Source organism: Homalodisca vitripennis, chromosome 6 (assembly GCF_021130785.1).
Source record: "Homalodisca vitripennis isolate AUS2020 chromosome 6, UT_GWSS_2.1, whole genome shotgun sequence".
Taxonomy (NCBI): Eukaryota; Metazoa; Arthropoda; class Insecta; order Hemiptera; family Cicadellidae; genus Homalodisca; species Homalodisca vitripennis.
Genome location: NC_060212.1, coordinates 165,866,798 through 165,883,707, shown reverse-complemented (window position 1 = coordinate 165,883,707; position 16,910 = coordinate 165,866,798).

The following is a 16,910-nucleotide window of genomic DNA, read 5'->3' as shown; positions in this document are numbered from 1 at the left end:
AAAATCAATCACTGTCCATTTTTTTCTTACATAATACGATTCATTATCAGGTTAGTGTCATATTCATAAAAACTTGCAATAAAGCTAAGGATTTACGTGTACTGTATAGTTTCCTGTTTCAAAATACTAATCTCATAGGACTAGATCCACACAAAAACTATATATGTAACTATACTATAAGTTTCTTAGCATTCAAGGAAATGAGTAAAAATGTGTATTTAACTAATTTAAAATATTTAAACAAAGGCCTTTACATTTTATATACTAATCTGAATGATATATATATATATATATATATATATATATATATATATATATATATATATATATATATTATAAATCACTATAAAAATTACATGCCACAAGACGTCCAGAAAATTTAATGTCAACTATGACAGGAAGTAGGTCAACAGCAGATGTCAGTTTTAGCGCAGTCGCAGTAGAGTCTTCTAGATCACTTCTAGAAAAGTTAACATACTAGTTTATAATGAAAGGCATAGAAATGTTTAAAAAGCTGACACAAATATATGGAGGACATTCTTCTAGTATTCAAAGCCTTAACAAATTTCATCCCTCAATTTTAATTCAATAATCTTACAATCTTAGTTTATATGACTTATAGTTATAGTATTAGCAGATAATTTTAAAGCCCAAAAAATTTAAAGAGTTATTAACAGAGATATATTATTGATTATGATTAGATTCGAATTTTACAGGAAGGTCTTTACATAATACCACTAAGTATTAAATTTTATCACACCACACTTATTTTAACCTTATTTCTCAAAAGATTAGAGACACAAACTTACCTTTTTATGACAGGATATTTTTACAAGAATATCTTAATTACAATTCCTCCACTATATAATAGATTCATCTTGTACCCTTCTTCTTTGTTGTAGGTCACATAGAAAATTTAAGGGAACCAATTCTGTTTTAGGCTATTCTTAAGGCCACGCCGTCCAGGTAAATACTCGGAAAATATTTGATTAAAATACTAGCGGCGCTTTTTGTATAATGATGTCTTACAGGAAAATATTACACCAATGTTTTCCCATTCAGACAATACATTTCGTGCTTACTTAAAATCTTCACGCATGACAAGGTTATTTTATTCCACTTCAAGACATCACACAGCAATATGGATTAAGGAGTCCTGAAATGTGCATCATATAAAGTACATGTATAAAGAAGTTTCATTCCCCCAAAATCTTTCAGTAAGTTTTATTACATACTTAAGTATTTATGAAGGCTGAAAAACCTCCAACATGGAATGTGGAACAGTCATTTCACAATAATTTTTCAAAACACTTAACTAATGCTAACACCTCCACAGATTGTAGTATCTATACGCGTGCAGCAAACTGCAGTATCCTTATATTGATTATGATATGTTCTTAAAAGAGCCCTAATATGATGTTTTTAATTTATTCCCAATAATTCTCTAGGTATAATTCATTCGAAGCGGAAGGTCACCTGCAAGCGGAATTTTAGAAATAAGAGTTAGCGGTAATTTTGTTTAACCGATCTTCTAAACCAATCCTGATCTTCTAAACCAAACACACCAGACTATTCCAGACTATTATCGACTTAATACATGCTTATTTCTGTTTAAAAATTTATCATCGAATCCACCATGTTACATTATACGTTTAGTATTCTCCCTCACTAGCATAGAGTATTTAACTGGAATATTTGAGGCAGCTCTATCTAATATCATAAAATGTTACGAGAGATTCAATTTCTTTCATTTCTGCTTTAAAAAATAGTTTCACTCTCTGACTTCTCGGCCTCAAAATGTATATAACCTATTACTATCTTAGTGGTGTGTTTGGTATGGCATTTAAAATGACATGCTTCATTTGTTATGTTAGTATGTTCAGGAAATGTTACTATATAACTACATTTATTTCATAACTACAAAATTTTCAATAACTCTTGATGTTTCAGGTTATGGTTGTTTTTGAAGCAGCTTTCAGGTTGTAATTTAGAAAAGGGTATGCGGACAAATTGAAATTATATATATTTATTTTGTAAAAATATGTTCAAAATAAAACTCATGATTGGTGGTCAGAATACCTCACATGATTTCGTAAGATCTATACATTTTACATTGTTTAGAAACAGCATCTAATACCTAGTGCTAAACCTTTTCTGACAGACTATCTAGTATTATATTAACTACAAGTATGTATATTCCAACACCCTAAGTAGCAACTGATGAATAGACGAATATTATTTGAAATAGTCCTTACAAAATATTTTATTTGTGTATGAAGAAAGCAATGGCTAAAAATTGAACTTGGGCTAGTTGAAAACGATTTCTACTGAGATTTATACGGAACCAACTCTGAGATATTACCCCTCGCGGGCATTGCTTCCTTTTGTTTAGGGCGCAGCGGGCAGCTCGATTCAGCTCAACTTACAGTATGCCTTTCTGATTACTTCTAGGTATTTGCTCAATCATTTCCTAACGAAATCCTTTAAGAGAGCGCTATAAAATTGTTTGGTAATGTTAAGATTTAAATGTAATATATTTAGTAAATTCTTTCAGTTAATGATATTATTTGATATATCTAACTAATTTAACCATCGTGTACTTTTAAATACTTAAGTACTTTTAAGCAAAAGGGCAAGTTTACAATTTTGGAAGGAAGTGTTCGCATAATATAGTAAATAATTCAGTATTAGGACATTAAGATTAAAATGATGTTTGTTTCCTTAATTTATGTTTTCCTAATAAGTAAGTCAGGCGATTCTTCTCCGGTATGAATTTATCATACTATATTGCTTATAATAAAAGATTATTTTCAGACCTACATGGAAAGATTTACATGACCTTGAACTACAATATAAATTATTCTTAAACAATGTAGAAAAAACTAATTTTTGGAATAGGTATAAGGGCTGAGCGAGGTAAGAGAATAATCCTGAAAATCTGGGGGTAACTAAATCTTTTGTGTTTCAGATGTGGCGGGCACACAAATGAAGTGCAAATACCTCAGTTGCTTCAATCAAAAGAGATAATAATTCCAATATGGTTTTAATTTCTTCACACTAGAACAGTCCTACGGGAAACTGGTATATTTCAGTTTTGGAGTATTTATTACACGAACAAACTTTGTCATGCTAACATAGAAACTAGGTTATGTTGAGTATTGTATATAATTTTATAAGATTATTTCTTTTTTTAAACTTTTCCTCCATCTATAATTTTATCCAGCCATTGAAATGTAACTCATTATGAACTTTTAATTATGAACTCATAATATACTAAAAGCGGTCATAAGACGTACTCTTTCAATATCAATCCTTTTGGTATTTCCAGCCGACCCATTTCCCCCCAGTATTAGTAAGGTAGAAAATATTAGGACATTATTGTAATTAATGTGGCTTGTTTTCTCATATAGTTTTCTTCAATTATACTATATTAAATATCTTCTTCGTAATTAATCAATAACTTAAATAAGGATCACTGAATGTATACATATTATTGTTCACTATAAGAATTGTATGGATCCTCATTAAGCATGAGTATTTTTCCTGCAGTTTGAAATAGAATTCCCAATTAATATTTTGGTATAGGGAATTATTATTAATTTATATTCTTCATTCTAAGGTATAAAAATAACAAACTTGTGCAGTACGTTTTTGTATTTTCAGAACTCTTCAATTAAATGTATTCCTCTAATGGCTGCTTGAACACTATTTATTGGCTGATTATCATCGGAGTGTATCGATGCGAGTGTTGGAAACATATCTCTGTCTGGAGATTTATTCTCTGTCTTTGTGTTTGTAATATATTTTGATGATGCAGTAAGTTTAAAATTTTTATTTTACATAACACTGCAGCGAGTATATTACTTGACAAACGGTCTAGCTTACTTCTCCTAGTAATATCGTAAAATAAAATTTAATATTTTACTGTAAGAATATTATCAAATTCATTTAATGACTAAAAGAACGAAAGACTCATAAACTGCGAAGTTAATAAGCCAGTTAAAGTAAAATAGGAATGCTCTTGAAAACATTATAATTGGTTAAGTGAACTACTTTAAAGAATTATATTTAAAAAAATCCATGAACGCAACAATCTGGAACCGGTGACTGGAACCTGAAACTTATTTCGAACTAATCGAATTACAAGGTGTAAATATTAAAGAATCGAACAAAACAAGTAGCGAAACTAATGTGTTTGGCACAATTTCATATCTGCTTAATGGGAAATGTGAAGCAGCAAATGAAGAAATATTGTAGGGTTATAAAAGAATTTTAACAGCAGACAACTGGATCTACTATATTGAACTATTCAATAAAGACAAGGAATAAGATTTCTTTTTAATACTTCAGGATCCAAATCAACCACCTAATTCTATGCGTGTTCTTAAGCATACTTTCTGAATTCTTTCAAAAAATTAATTAAATAGTTAAATTGGCATCAACTATGCATCGCAGTCCTAATTGCAATGAGAAAAAGCAACAGACTAAAATAATTTTGTACTCGTCATTATAGCTTGAGACTAAGTCTACAGCTTCAAGCCATAAAATAAGTGGTTCCTACTTCTTTATGAGATTACACGTCATTTAAATTTACTGACGGAGTTATACCCAAGTTCATATATCATTAGTATACTATATACACTTGATTAAGTCTCTCTGTCAACCTGTGTGGCTAATGTATCTTTTCAAATAATAATTTATATGTACATTAATAACCAATACACTTATATTTTCAAAACTTAAATGTTGAAGTCGTATATTTCTAGACGGTATGTTATGTCTTGTAAGGTTCTGAGTGTAAGATACGATTAATTAATAACCAATACACTTATATTTTCAAAACTTAAATGTTGAAGTCGTATATTTCTAGACGGTATGTTCTGTATTGTAAGGTTCGGAGTGTAAGATACGATTAATTAATCTATATATCGTAAAATTAATCTTTTTTGTTTATGAATAATAAGGATCCAACATTTAAATTTATAAGTATACTCTTAGTAGAGCATTTAAAAATACCAACTTTATCTCTTAATTAATAAAAAGTAAGACAATTTTACGAGCCCTCATCCTAAAATAAATTATTGTGTTCATTAATAACATTTCAATGTAAAATATTCGCTGATATTAATTAATTATAGTGGTATAAAATATTACACGATAAAAACATGATTACGCTAAACAATCCTTTTTACACAGCTGAGCAAAATATCCACTTCCGGTAAAAGTGTGTTGATATCCGTTAGACAAATTGGCCTATATCGCAAACGAAGATAAATTCCTACGAGCTGTGTCAGTAAGTAGTAACTTTGCGTATAGTAATATTTATGAAGGCGAGAATTTCTTGTAAATATTAATATCAACATATTGCACAGAGAATGATAAAAGCAATTGAGTTCCTCTCTTATAGTTTATTATATAATTAGACCATAGTGTTGTACATCCTTAACCCTTATAAAACATTTATTTCATTATTAGTGTATCGTTTTAAAGCTAATCAATTTGGGGTTGGGGAGGTTAGGAGGGTCGTTTTAAACGTTTGCGACCATCATCATTCTTATTCACAGATTTTGTGGCAGCATTCAACCAAGAACATATTGGAGGCTGAAGTTAGGTTATGGTATGAAACCTTTTTGTCAATCAGTAATAAAATAAATATGTTGTTTATTATTCAACACGCAACGTTTAAGAAAATTCAATTATAAAAAGCTAGTGCTTTAACTAACATTACAATGAATTTGACTCTCGGTTCCTAGAATATAACCTTCGTTAATAGCAATGTAAAATGTGATGTTGTTTATTATTCAACACGCAACGTTTAAGCAAATTCAATTATAAAAAGAGAGTGCTTTAACTAACATTACAATGAATTTGACTCTCGCTCCTAGAATATAACCTTCGTTAATAGCAATGTAATGAATTTCTGTATTAGATTTGAAAGTCATCTTTCATCCACAAACAAACAAGTTATAAATAGTTAGAGCAAGAAATTGGTTTAAAAATGTGTCTAATAAATACTCTAAATTTAGGTAAACTACCAAGCATGTAGAACCAATTCTTTCTCGGGTTTCTCAGGATTGTGTGAAAAGAGCACTTGTTCAAAATCTATACTATGAATGCTCCATCACTATATCAGTTAATGTTTGATCAAATTTTGACCAACGCTTACAAGTATCATTGGTTATACCCTACATTTTCCATTTTTAAATTCAATTTCAATAATCTCTAAATTTAAAAAAGTAGAACACTTTTAAATTGAATAAAACCCAAAATAATGATAACAGATTTTTTTAAACAGAAACAACAAATACAATAACGGCAACCCTGTCAGTTGAGGATGTACTATTATCGATACTTACAGCAGCATTTATTTTTTACATTTTCTGAAACATTGTCAGTTCGTTAAATTAGGTTTTTACCAGAATTATGACTGTGGTAATTTACAGATGCCAAACAAATATCTGTATCAGTATAAATCATAAACTAGACCTTTCTAAAACGGTCCGTGCTAGAGAAGGTAGCTGATAGCGTATGGTGGGGTTTTACCTGGAACAAGGATTATAACGCAATTCATATTACTCGCCTTTATAAAGGTAAAACTGTTTCTATAATATATAACAAATTTAGTTATCAATAAAAGGCGCTCAAATCATATTTTTAATAATTGGCGCTAGCAACACTTACTAGTCATGAGATACAAAGGTAAAAATACAAGGTTTTAAAGGTCATTATATGTAATGATGGACGTCTAGTGAAACAGAGTATTATAATATGTAGTAGCCCTATAATATAATAAATAATATTTAAAACAAATAGTTGACCATCATATCCATCCTTAAAGTAGATTAAACGTGAAGAATAATATTAGGCCACACAAAATTGATGCTCCAATTATTTAGATATTGCATCTGAAACATAAAAAACCCTTGTAAGAAGGTATACTGCATACACAGAATAAGACACAAATACTGTAGCAGACAGTAACTACCCATTAAGCTTCAATGAAAAATATATTATTTGGTATTTGTAAGTGACAACACTTTTTTCTGTTCACTTAGGGCAAGATGCTGAGATAAGTCTTAATTCACTTAGTTCAGAAGGGTCTATTGCATTTGCTGCTAATGAGGCAGGATATTGCATATGGGTAAGGTGGGGATTAGGGACCAGCTTTTGACGATATACCATGAGGAGGCATACCGGGCAAGTAGTGCCTCATAGTTTCTTGAAAGAAGGGAAGCTGAGCTCTGTTCCAGTCTCTCTAGTCAACGCAAACAGGATACAGCACTCCATGTCCAAGTTAGCAACAGCCTTGATACTACAGGAACAGCCTCCAACTCCAGGAGTTATCCTTCACAGTGGACTAGACCCACCATCCCAATATCCGGATATTTGCGGTTTGTGATGGGCGATTCTTTTAAGTCAATGGTATTTACCAGATAAAAGCGGAACATGGTTTTGTGCTATATTAAGTTTAGGTACAGATGGAAGTTATCACCCGACCATCCTGGGGGTAATAACAGTAATCAGTCCAAGCATGAAACGCTCGGTATTCGAATATTTGAAAAGGATCTTAAAGCACATTCAAGAAATTAGTATCAACGAACATATAACCCTTCAGAGTTCGGGATCTACTCGCGGACAGTTCCTAATAGCTGATATCTCCTTAGATTCATAAATTTTGAAATATTTTAATAAAATTAATCTGATATAAACATAATTTGTTTGTTGTTAATATAAAACAGCAAAGTCAGTGCATTATTTTGCAGCTCCCCAAGATTTACGCTAAAAATAATTAGATATATTAGAGCCTACTACAGATTGGCCATTTCCCGCAGGCGTCAAGTGGAACCGATCTCACCATTTCCTTTCACCCTATCAACTCTCAACGCCCTCTTTTCTCATAAAACTTATTTTAATACATATCTTTGGCCTAACAATTTCCACACAACTGTGAGTTATGTATATATTGTATCAAATCTTTATTTAAATATACTTGTTTTCTTTGCGCAAAGAAAAGAAACTAATAAACATGAATAAACGATGCAGGACAAAAGTTATGAAATTAACTCATTTAATTAAACAGTTTTATTTACATGGCCCTCTATACTATTAACAATCTCTGTGTGTAGCAGAAAGATTATCTAAGCCTATATATAGACGTTCGCTATTACGAGACAATCTTTTGTAATCATTTATACATTATAAATTAAGACAGACATAAAATTATTAAGGTTTATTCATAGTAAAGTTTTAACTCATATTTATGATTATCCATATTTAAACACATACAGGGTGTCCAGCAACTATTCGAACAAACTTTGCCACATTGTTCAGCAAGCCAAAACTAACAAATAATGCTACATAACATGTGCCCTATTTCACTTCGTTTAGCGTCTGTCTGTCTGTATGTGTTTTTTGGGAAAAAAATGCCTACTCAAAAATCACTTAAGATACAGAATTCAAACTTAACAGTTATGTTAACCTAGTGTTGGTCCTTTTCAGTGAAAAAAATAAAACAAATATTTCATTGCATTTCAAAATGGCGGCCGTTCAAAATTTTCAAATTGTATTAGCTTTGACACGGCTACTTTGACAACACATTCACCAGGATAACTTTCTTTGGCGTATTTTATTACCAATTCAACAATTTTTGTTTCAAAAAGATTGAATAACAAATAACTGGGTTACAGCACCAAACGTAAAAACAGGTTAAATCCATGCATTGCAAGTACATACAACAATGTAGTGGATTTTAATGAATAAACTTTTTAAGGTTCTTTATTAAAATACTGAACAATTATTATAAACTAAAAAAATATTACTATCATTTTTGTTACATTTACAGTAATCAATGTATTAAACACACACAAATAAAAAAGAAACTAACTATTCACAATGCTCTTAAAAAAACAATACCATAATATTACATAAAAACAGCTGACCAACAATCAGCAACCAAATCAGGTGTTTTAAATGAAGAAAAACTAATAAACAAACTATCAAGACATTGTTGAGCAAGTCTATGTTTTGAACGTGATTGTCACTGTTTGAATGTTTTGTTCTTCTTTGTAATTCCTGTTAGTTTTTCCTGTTAATTTAAATTTCTTTTATTACTTTGTTTCTTGTACGATATGAACCGTTTTACGTTTGAAGAGTATACTGATATTCACTTTGTGTACGGACTTGCTGGAGGCAATGCCAGATTAGCTAGCAGATTGTACAGAGAGCGCTTTCCAGATAGGCTGCACCCAGTTCATAGCGTCTTCAGTGCCGTTCATATTCGTCTTAATGAAACTGGACATTTGAAAAATAATGTTGTAGAACGGGTAATATCCGTACGGACTGTTGATTTTGAAGAAGAGGTTTTATTATTCGTAGAAGAAAACCCCTCCACCAGCGTTCGCGCTATTGCTCATAATTTGGATGTATGCAAAAGTTCTGTGTGGAAAGTGATAAATGAAGAACGTTTGTGCCCTTACAGACATCAGAAAGTACAAGCCTTAGAACCTGCAGATTTTCCTCTCAGGGTAGACTGCTCTCGTTGGTTCCTTCACAAATTAGTTGATGAACCCGATTTTTTAAGGTATGTTCTCTTTACTGACGAAGCGTCATTTACTGGAGATGGCATATTTAATAACCGAAACAGCCGTTTATGGGCTGAAGAGAACCCTCATGAAATTGTGCAACGTAAGTTTCAGCACAAATTTTCTGTCAATATCTGGGCTGGAATAGTAGACGGATATTTGATTGGGCCACACATTATACCAAACAGACTGAACGGACCTACTTATGAAGTTTTTTGAGGGAAATCTTACCTGAGCTGTTGGAACATGTTCCTATTGAAACTAGACAAAGAATTTGTTTCCAACACGATGGAGCACCGGCCCACTTTTCCCTGATTGCTAGACAACATTTGAATGAAGTGTATGGAGATCGTTGGATTGGACGTGGAGGTCCCGTCCTTTGGCATCCACGGTCACCTGACCTCACACCCATTGATTTTTACTTGTGGTGACACATAAAGCAAGTAGTGTATACCACTCCCATACAGAATGAAATGGATCTAGTTGCTAGAGTTGTTGAGGCTGCTGCAGTCCTTTTGAACGGGTGAGAGAATCGTGCTTACGACGCTTCAGAATCTGCAACGAGTTACAAGGACGCCACTTTAAGCAACGGTTATGAAAGTTTTACAGTAATGTAATCATTTATTTCTTAATAAAAAATATCATGTTCAATAAAATTTTTCAAACACATTGAATTAATTACGCTGTTTCACACAATTGCCATGTAAGAAAACCCTATACCCAACCATAACGTAGCTTATATTAACATTTTTTTTAAGATTTAAAAACCAGGATTCACAATTGGTTAAGAAATTTTTTTAAATTTACCTTAAAACAAATTAAAAAAATAAATATTAAATTTCATGTTATAATATTGTTCACTATTTTAATAAAGAACCTTAAAAAGATTATCCGTAAAAAACCACTACATTGTTCTATGTACTTGCAATGCATGGATTTAACCTGTTTTTACGTTTGGTGCTGTAACTCAGTTATTTGTTATTCAATCTTTTTGAATAAAATTATAATACAATTTGAAAATTTTGAACGGCCGCCATTTTGTAATGCAATGAGATATTTGTTTTATTTTCTTCACTGAAAAGGACCAACACTAGGTTAACATAACTGTTAAGTTTGAATTCTGTATCTTAAGTGGTTTTGGGTAGTCATTTTTTCCCCCAAAAACACATAAAGACAGACAGACGCTAAACGAAGCGAAATAGGGCACCTGTTATATTGCATTATTTGTTAGTTTTGGCCTGCTGAACAATGTGGCAAAGTTTGTTCGAATGGTTGCTGGACACCCTGTATATCCAAAGATCATCAGTGGTAATTGAAAACTTATTTATCACTTAGCTTATCACTACACTTTGTCAGGCATATTTTTGTCGGACAATGTCTGGTGAAGACTTCTCAGCCGGACAAAGGCGTCTCGGCCCCTTCATTGTTACAAGTTTATCGCCTCACTTTCAGTAACCGATGATGTTTCATTGTATCTGATAGGACGTTAATTCTGTATAATCTGCAGACTTTTTACATCATGAACAAGAAATTCAAAGTATTAATTTTCGTATGCATAATTTTTTATAAATGGATTTTAACAAACTTCAACTATTGAATAAGAGTTATTGCTTCGTTAAAAACACAGAGTACGCTCATTTGACTATCGCTCTATAACGGCCCACAATACAGTTGGTTTACTATTACTGCACAACAACACAGGGTATAGTAATAATAACTTAACTATCAATGTACAAACGCCAGATTAAATAAAAAATTAAAAAATATTACAATGTAATTTGGCAATAATTACTAATTCACTAACTGAATTGAGCACAACGTTGCATGAATATATATTTTCGTTTAGTATAGAATTTTGTTCGTAGGTAGGGCCTATAAAATGTTAGTGTACAATAATTTTGAAGTACCCGGAGAGCAGAAACTGTATTAACTAAAAACGGCAATAAATTATAACGTCCGGTTTTACTTTACAATGTTTCAGTACAGCAATAAAATCAGATATCACTAAAGTTAAACTGAAAAAAGAACTCTATTATTAACTTATATATAATTATCAATGATCTCATTCAAACGTAAAGTGATACTACTTCATCTCATCCATGCACAATCTTAGTCTGTTAATATTTAAACTTTCTAAAAATGTCAAAAAATTAATTTAAGCTGTTACACTTACAGGTTTTTAATAAGTAATACTATTTACTAAAATTAAATCTTTACAGTTAAAGGTTGAAAGTAATATATGAATTCTATTGCTATTACTATTCCACGATTAATAATTATCAACATGCTTTATGAAACCTAAGTTCAAAATAATGTTAGTACTTAAATTTATAACAAATGTATTATCAACCTGTTTGTTTCAAAGTGAAAAGCTACTACAAATCGCCTAGTATTAAACATCATTGCGGAACTAATTAAATTTTTCTGAAAACGGGTTTCATTAAAATATTCTTTCCTTCATATAATGCTAAATTTTCGTTTAAATATAAAGCCATTCTATAATATTCATGTTAATTTGAATGAACTGTTTGTGGTGAGCAATACATTGACATAACGCACAGTAAGCTATTCAAGTCTGGTTAATTTAATTTATTAACGCCTTTGTAATCTTTGTTTTTGACATATTAAAATGAGACTTTGATTACACGTAACGAGAATGGTTATCGTATTGTATCAGTCACTTGGTCAGCCAGAATTATTGTACAGACATTCCGTTTAGTTAGTTCTCTTCAGTTTGATTTTTATTTTGTATGTCCTAAATTTTTAGGTTATTTAGTTATTATGAAATTATCGAGTACAAAGTGATATATAAAGAGGTGCACTGATATTTAGAAGTAACGTGTGTTTAAGTAGGACTAAACCACATGTGGAGAGGCAGGGTGTGATTCACTTTTATGTACAGGGGAGAGTATTGACTGTAATGCGGTGTGAAATACCCGTTCTCCTGCCAAACAGGCACAAAGTGCGCAGAAAGAGATCATTACATTCATCGTCTTTACGATTGCCATTGGGAACTTATTTTATTTGTGAAAGTAATTTTATATTTACATCGTTATAATAAATACCTATTATTTTAAAATACGAGAATCATAAGTATTCATTTTATTTCGGTTAAATTAGCTTGATTTGTGATTAAAATGCCTATGAATTTCGATTAAAGCAGAAGAGTAACGTATTTAGTATTAGTATTCATTTACTTGAATACCGAGATTGATTATCACATCTACATTGTAAGGTTGATTAAACCAATATAGAGTTAATCAATATTATTATACACTTCGCCGTACCCACTTACATTCAATATGACATGATGAGTTAATAAATGGAAACAAACTAATCAGAGAGGATAGTGTGATATTTTTAGTTAGAACACAAAAATAACCAAAGAAGGGTTATTGGGTGAACAGAGGAAGTCCATTAAATATTTTACATAAACGGTTATCAATATGTTTATATGATAATTTGTAGCTTTATTAAATGTGGATTTTGAGTTTAGCAACAGTTCACCTTCAACTTAATTCTCTTAGCAGCGTCTTGAGATTTACTCGAGCTAAACTCAAAATTCAGAATGAATCATTCCTTCCCACCATATCTACGTTATGTGTAGAAAACCCGGTTGCTCCACCGAGCTTAAAAATTCCAGACAACACTTTAAGAAGTGGGGTGTATTGGAGCTAAACTGAGTATTAAAATTTAGTATCAAGCTTGACTTTTCCTGCTATTATAAACCCCGTGGCTTTGCATGCTTTTTACTGCTGAATTATCAAAGTGCGTCTAATTCACGTCGTTTAAACTTACTTGTTATGTAATTTACATTCATGAGCTGTAGCTGAGTTTCCTTGTTGCCAAAATCGAGAAAATATGTAGTAGGTCTCTGAAGCTAACTTCGGTCAAAGAATATCTATACCCAGTCTTTGTAATCTACTTTGACTCCAATGTATTTTAATATAGCGGTTGAGTTTGCTGTGTTGCCTGGTAAAGAATATTACGTACGCGTAGCTTGAGAAACCTTCTTCAATATAAACAACCGCTCTGCTTTTCTATATATATTTACTTCTGGACTAATTTGCCTATTGTAAAGTATCGCCTACTTTCGGTGCTTGTGATTTACCTCGGGTATAATAAATGCACTAAAAATACTAAGTTACGCGTGTACCCTACTCCCAATTAGAAAACATAGTGCTAAATCTGCCCTATGTACACCAGTAGTATACTATTGCCGTTTCTGGGACAAAGCACCTGCGCCCGGTTCTGGGACAAACCATGTGAGACCGAATCTGGGACAGAATTGTAAGAGAGCGGTTCAGCGACTAAGAGTGTGAGAGTGGGTGGTCATCGCCGAGCCACGCGACTCCTGAACTGTCACCGCCACCGCTCCGTGTGAGACACCGCGTGTTGTTTCTATAAGTATACAATCGGCACGCGCCTCGTCACTGTACAGTCACCGCCGCGCCGCGCGAGACACCGCACCTTATAAATTACTAGTTTTGTATTATGGATAGTATCTAGAATTAATGAAGCAGAAAAGTCGGAAAGAATTCCTGCTTCGAGCATTAGAGGTTCATAAACCCGTGGTTAAGCGATTCCATAAGAGAAACATTTTAACTTTGGGTATTGATGATTTGTGGACTGCAGAACTTGTATGTATCTGAGGGATTCAGATACATACTTAATGTAATTGATACGTTTTAAAAATATGCTTGGTCAGAACCATTAAAAACTAAAGACTCACATGAGGTTACTAAATCATTTGGTAAAATATTAAGAAGAGCGCAATTGGTTGGTCACAAACCTCGGTACCTTCTTCACACGAATAAAGGACTAGAATTTGTTAATAAGGAATTAGAGAGTTTTTACACAAAAATCAAATAAAGTTATACCATACTGAAAATGAGGAAAAAAGTGCCATTATAGAGCGTTTCCATAGAAAAATGAAAGTGCACTTTGAAATTCAAAACTCTTTTAGTTGGGTGTCAAATTTACAGAAGCTTCTACGTCAATACAACAGTAAATTTCATAGCACTATAAAGATGAACCCATCAGAAGTGAATTCAAGCAGTAAACAAACTTTAAGAAACATGTACGCAAACACTGGACGATGTCTAGTATTCAGATCCAGACTTTAGGTTGGAGACCGCGTAAGAATTACTATAAAGAAAGATGTATTTGCAAAAAATACTGCAGAAATTGGACAAGAGAACATTTTCGGATTGTGGCTGTCAACAAAACTTGCCCTGTTACCTAAAAAATCGCAGACCAGTCTGGTGAGGAAATAATAGGATCGTTTTATTAAAAAGATTTACAAAAAACTACGTTCTAGTTCAGAGTCAAATGTATTAATAATGCTCTCATCCTTCCATCCACTCATCCCACTCACCCACCCTCTTCCTACTCCTCTTCCTATTCTCATCCATCCATACCTCATCCTTTTCCATCGTCAATCGCCCATACAATAAGAGAGTAACCAGCTCTATAATAATGGTGTTTTCTACTGCAAGCAAGCAAACAGCATTTCTCAATGCTACGGATGTTCTTCGAAGATCATCATTCAAGAAATGTCCGAATTGTGGAGCAGAGGTTACTGCATCTAACCTATCCCGCCACCAAAAAACAAAGAAGTGTATGTCAGCGTCAAATCCACCAGCTCATGTTTCTTCCAACGGGTTCAACGAAAGACCTCCTTCGATGAAACAAGTATGTTCAAGCTGTGGTGCTGAAGTCAGGAATTCCTCCATGTCCCGCCACAAAAAAACAAAGAAATGCATGTCCACGTGTTAGACAGATGCAAACTCTGGATTTTGATATGTCTATGTTGGAAAAGTACGCTGAGGCTGTGAGTGACAATCAATTCCAGAACGCGATTGCTGATTTTGATTTGTCTATGTTAGACACTCCAGATTTCTATTCCAAAATTAGAACTATAATTGGTCCATCTACAGCTGACGCTCCAAAGTTTGAACCACCAGTAAAAAGGATACCCCCCGATTCATTGAAAATAAATCAATACTTGGTCCACCACCATTTAAAGTTCCGGATAAGTCAGACTATTCACTGCATATACCATATAGTCCTGTATACAATTCACCACTACATTTCCCAGAGAGTCCAACATACAACGTGCTTAGTCCGACTGATATACTTGCTGAAAAAAACCCAGAAGAAACCATGTCTAAAATGCAGTAAGGAAATAACGGTTTCCAACATGGCTCAGCACCAAAAATCTCAGAAATGTGCCATCAACCAGCGTGGTATGACATATAACGAACGTCTGAAAAAGATGGAAATCAAACCAGCACCTAAAAGTAAAATGTGTTGGATTTGTGAAACACCGATAGAGTCATCCAACTGGAACCATCACAATCGAAACGCCATATCCGTTTGTCAGCACTTCATGAAGGTCCTCGATAAAGGAGTGAAATATTACCCATTACGAGAAAGACACCAAGACTGCCGGCACCTACTCCAGACATCAACATGCTGGTAAAGAAATACCCAAAACGACCAAGGGAAGTCAAAAAAGTACCGAAGGTCAATACAAACGACATAGCTCTTGAAGCGATGAATCGAAAACCGACTAGACCACAAAAGATTCCTACAGGTGTAAAAAAGATTATTAGTGAGACACCGACTAGTACAATTAATAGTGAGAAGTTGATTAGTCCTACTATGGAAGAGAGACAGCTTCTGTCTGAAACAGAATCAACTTCAACACCTCATCTGATTCCGGTACGTACTCCAGAGGAGTCGCAGACAATACTTGATGAAATATCAGAAGTCCAGTCGGCATTCACGGGAAGATTGAAAACGTATCTGATTATGAACAAACGTGGGATCAAAGATCAAAAAATATTTCTTGAGATATGCAAACCACTCGTTGTTGAAAAACTTCAGGAAGCTGTAGAAGAAAAAAATCTTAAGGTAAACATGGCTTATCATGCTGAATTCAAGAAAATAATAAACGATGTGGAGGTGACTCAAGTCATGAACTTTAAAAAAAGAAATTAAATTCTTTACTCAACAACGTCTCTGTCTGACTATTACAACCCAGCAAAACTTAAAATGTTGGTTGAGATGGAGGAGTTTGAGGCAAACGGTTCTCAATGGTCACTAAAAAGTGTGAAAGACTTGGAGATCAGAGTCAACCGATACGTTCCTTTTCACGGATCCAGCGTGGTTCTACCAAAACAGATTCAATCCAAAAAGGCTGTTATTAATGTAAAAAACGAAGATCATAAATGTTTTATGTGGTCTATTCTGGCAGCTTTACATCCAGTTAAGGTTCATCCAGAAAGAATCAGCAATTACGAACCTTTTAAACGAGAGCTGCTT